A 9,801-nucleotide genomic window follows, 5' to 3' on the forward strand; every position below is an offset into this window, starting at 1 on the left:
AAGGATCACCAAGACACTTTATCAACATGGAAATATGAAAGATCGGATGAGCCAAACTTAAGCTAGATGGCAACTCCAACTCATAAGAAACATTGCCAACTCTTCGTAAAATAACATAAGAACTAATGAATCGAGGATTGAGTTTCCCTTTTTTTCCAAACTGCACCACTCTCTTCATGGAAGACACCTTGAGGAACACCTTATCTCTGACCTCAAACTCCAAGTTTATATGCCTAGCATCCTCCAAGTTTATATGCCTAGCATCCGTATAGGACTTTTGGTGACTTTGGGCAGCTTTAAGCCTATATTGAATTACCTTGACCTTCTCCATAGCCTGATAGATCAAATCCTGACCAAATATGTCCGCTTTCCCAAGCTCAAACCACCCAATAGGAGATCTACACCTCCTACCATATAACGTCTCAAAAGGATCCATACCAATACTCAAATGATAGTTATTGTTGTAAGCAAACTCCACCAAAAGTAGATGCTCAACCTAATTGCCACCATAGTCAATCACGTAGGCCCGAAGCATATCGTCTAACGTCTAAATAGCTCTCTGCGCTTGCCCGTCCAACTGCGAATAAAAAGCAGTACTCAACTAACCTTAGTCCCCAAGCTTTTATGGAAAGACCGCCATAAATGAGATATGAACTGCATACCACGATCAGAGATAATCAAAATAGTGACCCCATGCAGCTTCACAATCTCCTAAAGATACAACCTCGTATAATCCTCTACTGAAAAGGTAGTTCGCACTGGCAAAAAATATGCAGACTTTGCCATCCTATCCATGATAACCCAAATCGAATCATACTAATTTTGAGACCAAGGAAGACCAGTAACGAAATTCATATTGATCATTTCTCACTTTCATTCGACAAAGTCAATCTCTTGATACAACCTACTAGATCTCATGTGCTAAAACTTAACCTGTTGACAAGTCATACACTTGGTCACGAAATCAGCCACATCCTTCTTTATGACATTACACCAATAGATCTCCTTGACATCATGATACATATTAATCGAGATGGGATAAACAACATAGCGTAACTCATAAGCCTCAACCAAAACCCTTTGCCGCAATGCGTCGACATCAAGAACAAATAATCTCCCTTGGTGCTGTAAAGTACCATCACCATTGTCTTAAACACCACTACCTTTTGCCCACCAACATCATTCTTGATTCTCATCAAGACAGGATCCAATACTTGCTTCTCCTTAATATCTACACTAAGAGATAATCAAACCACTTCTTGAGCCATCACACCACCATTCTTAGAGTCCAAGAGACAAACTCCAAGATTAGCCAAGTAGTGAAAATCCTTCACCAATTCCCATTTGCCTTTCTCTATATGAGCCAAACTCCAATAGATAACCAGCTAAGAGCATCAGCAACTACATTAGCCTTACCTGGGTGGTAGTGAAGACTCAAATCATAATCCTTGAGAAACTCGAGCCACCTCCGCTGCCTGAGATTAAGCTCTTTCTTAGTGAACATGTACTGAAGACTCTTATGATCAAAAAAGATATCCACATGAAAACCATACAAATAATGCCACCATATTTTCAAAGCAAACATAACTGCCAACAACTCTAAATCATGAGTAGGATAATTTCTCTCATGTACCTTTAATTGCCTGGAAGCATAGGCAATCACCTTCCCATGTTGCATCAAAACACAACCAAGCCCTACACGAGATGAATCACAACAAACCACAAACTCATTTTCTTTAGAGCCATGATTGGAGCCGAAGCCAACTTATCCTTCAACTTCTCAAAACTCCCTTCACAATCATTCGACCAAGAAAACTTAACCTTCTTCGGAGTCATCTTAGTCAAAAGAGAAGCTATCAAAGAAAAGTCTTCCAAAAATCGCCTATAATACCAGCCCAACATAAGAAGCTCTGAATATCGAATGGATCATTGGCATAGGCTACCTCTTCACCACAACTACCTTCTGTAGATCCACCATGATCTCTTCACTAAAAATTATATGGGCTAAGAAAGTCACAGCGTTCAACCAAAACTCATACTTAGAGAACTTGGCATATAATTATTGTGCCTTTAAGGTCTGTAACACCACATGGAGGTGATTAACATGATCCACCTCGCTCTTTTAATAAATCAAAATATCATCAATAAATACAATAATGAAGAGATCCAAATACTGCCTGCACACCCTGTTAATGAAGTCCATAAATGTTGTCGGAGCATTAGTCAACCCAAATAACATCACCAAGAACTCAAAATGCCCATACCAAGTTCGAAAAGTCATGTTAGGAATATTCACCTCCCTAATATTAAGCTGATGATACTGTAACACCCCACATTTTTAAGCTAGAAATCGAATTGCTGTTCCTACGTGTGTAAACTCTAATCCCATAATTTATATTTAAATTCATATTTCATGATCTTTATCCTCATGTTTGAAGTGCTTTTGAGGTGAAAAATGTTCATAAAAATCATGTAGAGTGAAGTTGAGCTAAAAGCCTTTGATTTGGCTAAATCTTTGTATTCGATTCTACAAAGGTCTACTTTGAATGTGTATAATTTTCAATACAGGCAGATATTAGGACTGTCAGATACAGTCACTCAGTTAACAGTAATACAATAATATTAAACTTAGATATCAGTAAACTAGTTATTCTGAATACAGTATCCAGTGTTACCATGACCTCAGTTACAGCTTATGTATTTCATGCATGTACTCCCATTTAGTTATACTCATGTTATTCAGTAAGTATTATTCATGCATATAAACCCATGCATCTCAACCTACTTCACTTAGCATACCAGTACATTCAAAGTACTGACGCATACCTTTCTTTTGTGCTATGATATATTATATCATAGATTCAGACACACGGGCTCTCGATCATACTTAGTAGCCTGATCCATTAGCAGCAGACTAGTGGTGAATCTTTATTGTTCGAGGACAGGTTTATTATTTTAGTATTTTAGTACACAGTTTATTTCAGTAGTCAAAGTTTGTTGGGACTTATCCTATCAACTCCTTATTCAGACAGTAGAGGCTTTTCAGCATAGAGTATTTATAGACAGATGTTCAGTTTTTGTATTGATGTACCGCACTCGGTATTTATTTACGGTTTTGAACCTCATGGAAAGTTTACGCCTAATTTTTGCATAATTATAGTATTTTTATTCAGTTAATGTAGCAGGTACCAATCATAGGTTAGCTTGTGATCCTTCGGTATTATAAGCACCGTGTAGCGCTCGGGGTACAGACTCGAGGCATTACAAACTTAGTATCAGAGCCTAAGATTCAACAGAGTCCTAGGAAGTCTGAAAGTCGCATCTAGTAGAGTCTTGAGCATAGGTGTATAGCACGCCACACTTATGGATAGGAGTCTATTGGATGTTTTAGGAAAAGTTTTCCTTCTTTCAATAATCATATCGTACGAGTGAGCACAAGCTCGAGTTAAACTCTCTGTCTAATCCAAGTTTCTCCTCTATTTACAGAATATGCCTCTAAAGAGGACTAAGGGAAGAGGAACGGGAGACCAACCAGTACCTCAGCCTGTCCATCTAGATCCCCTGGATAAATATGTCTCCTACGGTGAATTCAGAGTAGTTTTCACCATCCTAGCCCATTCTATGGTAGCCCAGAATAAATGCCTTACTGCCATTCTAGCCAACACAGTGGTCAATACTACTACAGCCAAGATTTGAGACTTCACCTGAATGAACCCTCCATTTTTTACTGGGTCTAAGTCAGATGAGGACCCTCAGGAATTTCTTGATCAGGTGCAGAAAGTTATAGATATTATAGGGGTGACTGATATTTAGAGTGCTGAGTTGGCCGTATATCAGTTGTAGGATATCGCTCACTTATAGTTTAAACAGTGGAAAGCATAAAGGGCTATAGATACAGGGCCCATAAAGTGGGAAGAATTTTCCACTGCTTTTTTGGATAGTTTCTTCCCATTGGAGTTGAGGGAAGCAAAGGTTTTAGAATTTATTAATATGAAGCAGGTCAATATGATAGAGAAAGAGTATTCTCTCAAGTTTACTCAATTATCTAGATACGTTCCTCATATGGTGGAAGATAGCAGGTCCAAGATGAGTAAGTTTATGTCTGGGGTTTCTAGCAGTGTAGTCAAAGAGTGTAGAACAACAATGTTGATTAAGGAGACAGATATATCTAGGCTCATGGTCTATGGTCAGTAGATAAAGGAGGCTAAGAATAGGGAGAAGGAGAAAGAGAACAAGAGAGCGAGAATAGGCAGTTTCAACTTTGCTCAGCCTAAGTCAGAGGGTAGGAATAGTTCTCAGTTCTGCCTGAAATCCTTAGTTCTATATCCTTCCTCAGCCAGTGCTCCAGTGCCAAAATTTAGAGACTAAAACAGAGACAGGGCACCAGGCCCTAAGCCTCAGGGTAGTGTTAGCAGCGCCCGAACCAATCCCCTTTTCCAGAATATGGAAGAAACTACCAGGGTATCTGCAGGACTGGCAGTAATGTGTGTTTTAGGTATGGGAAGCCAGGTCACACAGTCAGAGATTATCACCAGTCAGGTTCCCAGGGTCAGCATAACCATCCCTCAGCTCAGTCTGGTCACTTGAATTAGTAGGATGCCACTTCCAGTACTACCAGTGGGTAACACCCAAATAGACTCTATGCCCTTCAGTCCCGAAAGGATTAGGAAAGTTCTCCTGATGTGGTCACCGGTATGTTACAAGTTTATCATTTACATATTTATTCTTTGCTAGATCCAGGAGCTTCTTTATCCTTTATAACTCCATATATAGCTATCGACTTCAGAGTCAGTCTTAAAATCCTAGCAAAGCCTTTCTCAGTCTCTACCCTAGTGGGTAAATCCATCATAGCCTGGCGGGTATACAGAAACTATCCGGTTATGGTATCTCAGAGAGTCACTTCAGCAGACTTAGTAGAATTAGAAATGACAGATTTTGATATCATTCTTGGCATGGATTGGCTTCATTCATGCTATGCCTCAGTTGACTACAGAAATAGAATTATCCAGTTTTAGTTTCCAAATGAGCCCATCCTAAAGTGGAGAGGTAGTACTTCAGCACTTAGGGGTAAGCTTGTTTCCTACCTTAGGGTAAGGAAAATAATATCTAAGGGGTGTGTCTACCATCTCATTCGAGTCTAAGACTCTAGTTTAGAAACCCCTACTCTTGAATTAGTGTCAGTAGAATGTAAATTCCCAGATGTATTTCCCAAAGATCTTCCCAGAGTTTCTCCTGAAAGGGAAGTAGACTTCAGAATAGACCTTCTTACAGATACTCAGCCTATCTCTATTCCACTATATAGAATGGTTCCTGCAGAACTTAAAGAATTAAAAGAACAGTTGAAAGATCTTCTAGATAAGGTTTTTATCAGACCTAGTGTGTCCCTGTAGGGTGCACCAGTTTTATTCGTGCGTAAGAAAGATCGTTCTCTCAGAATGTGTATAGACTACCGTCAGCTAAATAAAGTAATGGTCAAGAACAAGTATCCACTTCCCAGAATCGATGACTTTTTTGACCAACTTTAGGGTGTCAGTTACTTTTCTAAGATAGACCTCAAATCAGGCTATCATCATCTCAGAGTAAGAGAATGTGACATTCCAAAAATAGCTTACAGAACTCGGTATGGTCACTTTGAATTCTTAGTCATGTCATTTGGTCTTACTAATGCCCCAACAACTTTCATAGACTTGATGAACCGTGTGTTCAAGCAGTACTTGGACATGTTCATCATAGTCTTCATAGATGACATCCTTGTCTACTCCTGCAATGAGCATGATCATGCAGACCATCTCAGAATAGTATTACAGACTCTCAAAAACCATCAGTTATTCACTAAATTCAGTAAGTGCTAATTTTTTCTAAGGTCAGTATCCTTTCTCGGCCATAGCATTTTCGGTGATGGCATTAGAGTTGATCCCTAAAAGATTGAAGTAGTGAGAAACTGGCCCAGACCAAACCTATCTCTCCATCAGATATCTAGAGTTTTTTTAGGTTTGGCTGGATATTACTGATGGTTTTTTAAGGGATTTTCATCTATTTCATCCCCTATGTCCAGATTGACTCAGAACAAGGTCAAATTTCAGTGGTCAGATTCTTGTGAGAAGAGTTTTTAGGATTTGAATACTCAACTCACTACAGCCTCAGTTTTGACTCTACCAGATGGTTAGATGGCTTTATTGTGTATTGTGATACTTTCAGAGTTGGTTTGGGGTGTGTTTTGATGTAAAGAGGTAAGGTCATAGCCTATGCCTCTAGACATCTTAAGCCCCATGAAAAGAACAATCCAACTTATGATCTTGAGTTAGCAGCAGAGTATGTGCCTTAAATATTTGGAGGCACTATTTGTATAGAGTGCATATTGATGTGTTCACTTACCATAAGATCCTGCAGTATGTATTCTCTCAGAAAGGCCTAAACCTCCGTCAGAGAAGGTGGTTGGAGTTATTGAAGGACTACGACATGAGTGTTCTGTATCATTTGGGCAAGGCCAATGTAGTGGTTGATGCTCTTAGTAAGATGTCTATAGGTATTATTGCTCACATGGATGATGGTAAGAAGAAGTTAGCTCAGGAAGTTCATCAGCTTGCCCGACTAGGTGTTCGCTTAGTCGATTCAGCAGAAGGTAGTGTATAGGTGCAGAATAGTTCAAAATCATCCCTGGTTTTTGAAGTGAAGGAAAAGTAGGATAGGGATCCCAGTCTAGCTAAGTTAAAAGAATTAATCAGAGATCAGAAGGTAAAGGTTTTCTCCCAAGGGGGAGATGGTGTTCTGCATTGTCAGGGTCGCCTATATGTGCCAGGTGTAGATGACCTGAGACAGTGGATTCTTGCAGAAGAACATGGTACGCGTAACAAAACTTATAGGTAGCCATGGTACCTAACAAAAGACAGCAACAAACAAAAGAAAACAACTAGTTATTCAAAAAGAGCCTCACCACACTCTCACTCTCGGGTTTACCTCACACTTGGTTTCACAAAAGATAAAAGCACACAATAAACACTTAACACGAATGAACGAACACAAAGACTAACTAACAATCTAGTAGATGAGTACTAGTTTTCCAATCAGTATTGGAACCAACAAAATTAAGACTAAGGAACAGCAAACGAAAACTACGATATCTAAAATTTGAGCCAAAATTTGAAGCATGAATAGTAACTTGATGACATGGCAGCCACGTATTGGTTATGGTCTTTCTAACAAATTATTATTCTCAAATGTTCATGTCTTGGTCAAAAAATTAATTTGAATTGGTGGAATTTTGTTTTAGGAGGGAAAAAATTAAGTCTTGGTGCCTTTTTCAATTTTCAAGACTTGACTTTTTCTTGTATTTCTCCTTAAAACATGGATCCTTAAATCATGGAAAAGTGTTGGAAAGTGGTTGAGACTTGATTGATAGGTCTTGGTTGGTTGTAGTGGCTTTCAAGACTAACAAATAATACACCCTTTTCCTTCAGCTTTTTGGATTTAGCATTCACTTTATCTTCAACAATATATGAAGGTGGTGATGAACATCAAGAACTACAACAACAACAAAAACACCAAGAACTACAACAATAATCTCCAAGAACACCAATAATTTTTCATACGGCCAAGAACTACAACAATAATCTCCAAGAACACCAATAATTTTTCATACGGCCAACCCCACAACAACAATTTCTCACATGGCCAAGACTACAACACTTCAACAAAATGTTCTTAGGCCACTAATTTATAATAACATTCATTTACAAGCTTAAGAACAACAACTTCAACGTCCACAACAATCAACAATGTCACCAATACATGGCCGAAGGTGAAGCCACAACAATAATGCCAACACAATCAACCAAGTTATGTTCACAATAACAAGATCAACATTTCAACCTCAAATTTAGATTTAGACTCAAGAGTATTAGAGATTAAGAAAACTAACACTAGAAACAACAAAACAAGTAAAAATCTTGGCCAAGATGCAACAATAACACAATTTCGGCTAAGAACACAAATACAGACAGATTTTCTTCATTTTGATTTTTTTTATTTTTCTAACAAGCAAGCCTAAGATTGATCTTGTAGGAACAAGATCAAGTCATGCTCTGATACCAAATGATATGATACAAACAAGGAAAAATGAAACAAACACCAAAATTAGTCCACAAGTTCAAAGAACCGAGGACCCTTTTGATGACCACACTCGGATTCGCTACCAACAAGAAAAATACAACATACAATGGTGTATATAACACCAAAAACAGCAACAATAACAAGAGATAAACAACAATAAGAGGATAAACAAGATGAACACAAGACACAAGTTTTGGATTCCACAATAACAACAAGGTCCCACGGTTATAACAATAAACAAAGAAATGATTACAACAAACAAAAGGGATAGATAGATAGACTACATGAAGGCATAATCTTAAGAATCCAAGAGTTTGTTCCACTCTTGGACCCTAAACACTACACATAATATTCACCTATCTCTTACGTTGGCACAAGAAGGACCTTGACCTCCCAAGCATCCAACGTTCTAAGCTTGAATCCAACACGAGTGATTCCACACTCAAGTTGAAACCTAGTTACAATTTTAGCCATGGAGGGCCTTTCTCTCAAGAGAAATGTTTCTAAGTGTTACACTTTCATATTCATCAAAATCTAACTAATGAAACCCTAAAGTGTTTTTTATATCGCTATTACAAAATGAAAGCTAAAATGTCCAAAATGCCCTTTAAGAGCTAGGCGCCCTTCAAGTGTATTTAGGGGCTACCTTGTTGTGTCCCAAGGCTCCTATTTACACTTTAAGTGTGAGATTAGGGTCGGGTTGGTGTGTTTTAAGTCCTTCACTCACACACTCCAAGTCTCGAGCTCATCACACTCTCACATGCATCTATCTTCATGGTCATACATGTATCAGTCTCTTTACAATTAGCCTGCATGATTTGAAAATAGACTTAACTTCAGTTATACTTATTCCACTAGTAGAAAGAGTAAAAGTACAGCTTTTAGAACTAAGTGTTATGGCTCACAAAATTTATACAGTATACTTTATTATTCATGATTTATGATTTTCAGTTATTCAAGCCAATGTGAGTTATTTACACTTAACATGCATTCTTTACAAGTTATATGAACATTGAGATATTATTATTTTTCTTATGCATTCACCCCCACATGCTTAGTACATTCCAAAAGTACTAATTCACATATACGTCTATGTGCTACATTGTTTAATAATATAGGTACAAGTTATAGAGTGCACATCATAATCAGACAGTTGCAGCTTCCAATCAGTAGGAGATGAGCCCTGTTGATTCAGGGTTTGAGTCAGTCATAGTTCGTGTAGCATTTTATTTTCTTTATTCAGTTGTATTGATTTGGGATAGTTGGGGGTCATGTCCTGGCTACCTATAGTCAATACTAGTAGAGGCTTCATCGACTACCAGTAGAAGTTAATGTATTTGATTCAGGTTTTATCTTGTATAACTAGAGTTGTAATTATTTTGATATAGTTTATTTTGATCATATTCAGAAAAGATGTATCTACTGCTAATTTCTTTCAGACTTATGTATTTTATTTAGTTTCTCACAAGTTATGCCAGTACAAGGGTTAGATTGGGATCACTTGTGGTTCTAAGCATCGTATGATGACTAGGGGATAGTCTCGGGTTGTTACAGGTACCCAGATCGAAGATTTATCTCAAAGAAGAACTTGGCACCCTATAACTAGTCAAACAAATTATCTATCCTCGGGAGAGGATACTTTATGTTGATCGTCACCTTGTTTAACTGTCGATAATCAATGCACATGCGAAG

Source organism: Capsicum annuum, chromosome 1, assembly GCF_002878395.1.
Source record: "Capsicum annuum cultivar UCD-10X-F1 chromosome 1, UCD10Xv1.1, whole genome shotgun sequence".
Classification (NCBI taxonomy): Eukaryota; Viridiplantae; Streptophyta; class Magnoliopsida; order Solanales; family Solanaceae; genus Capsicum; species Capsicum annuum.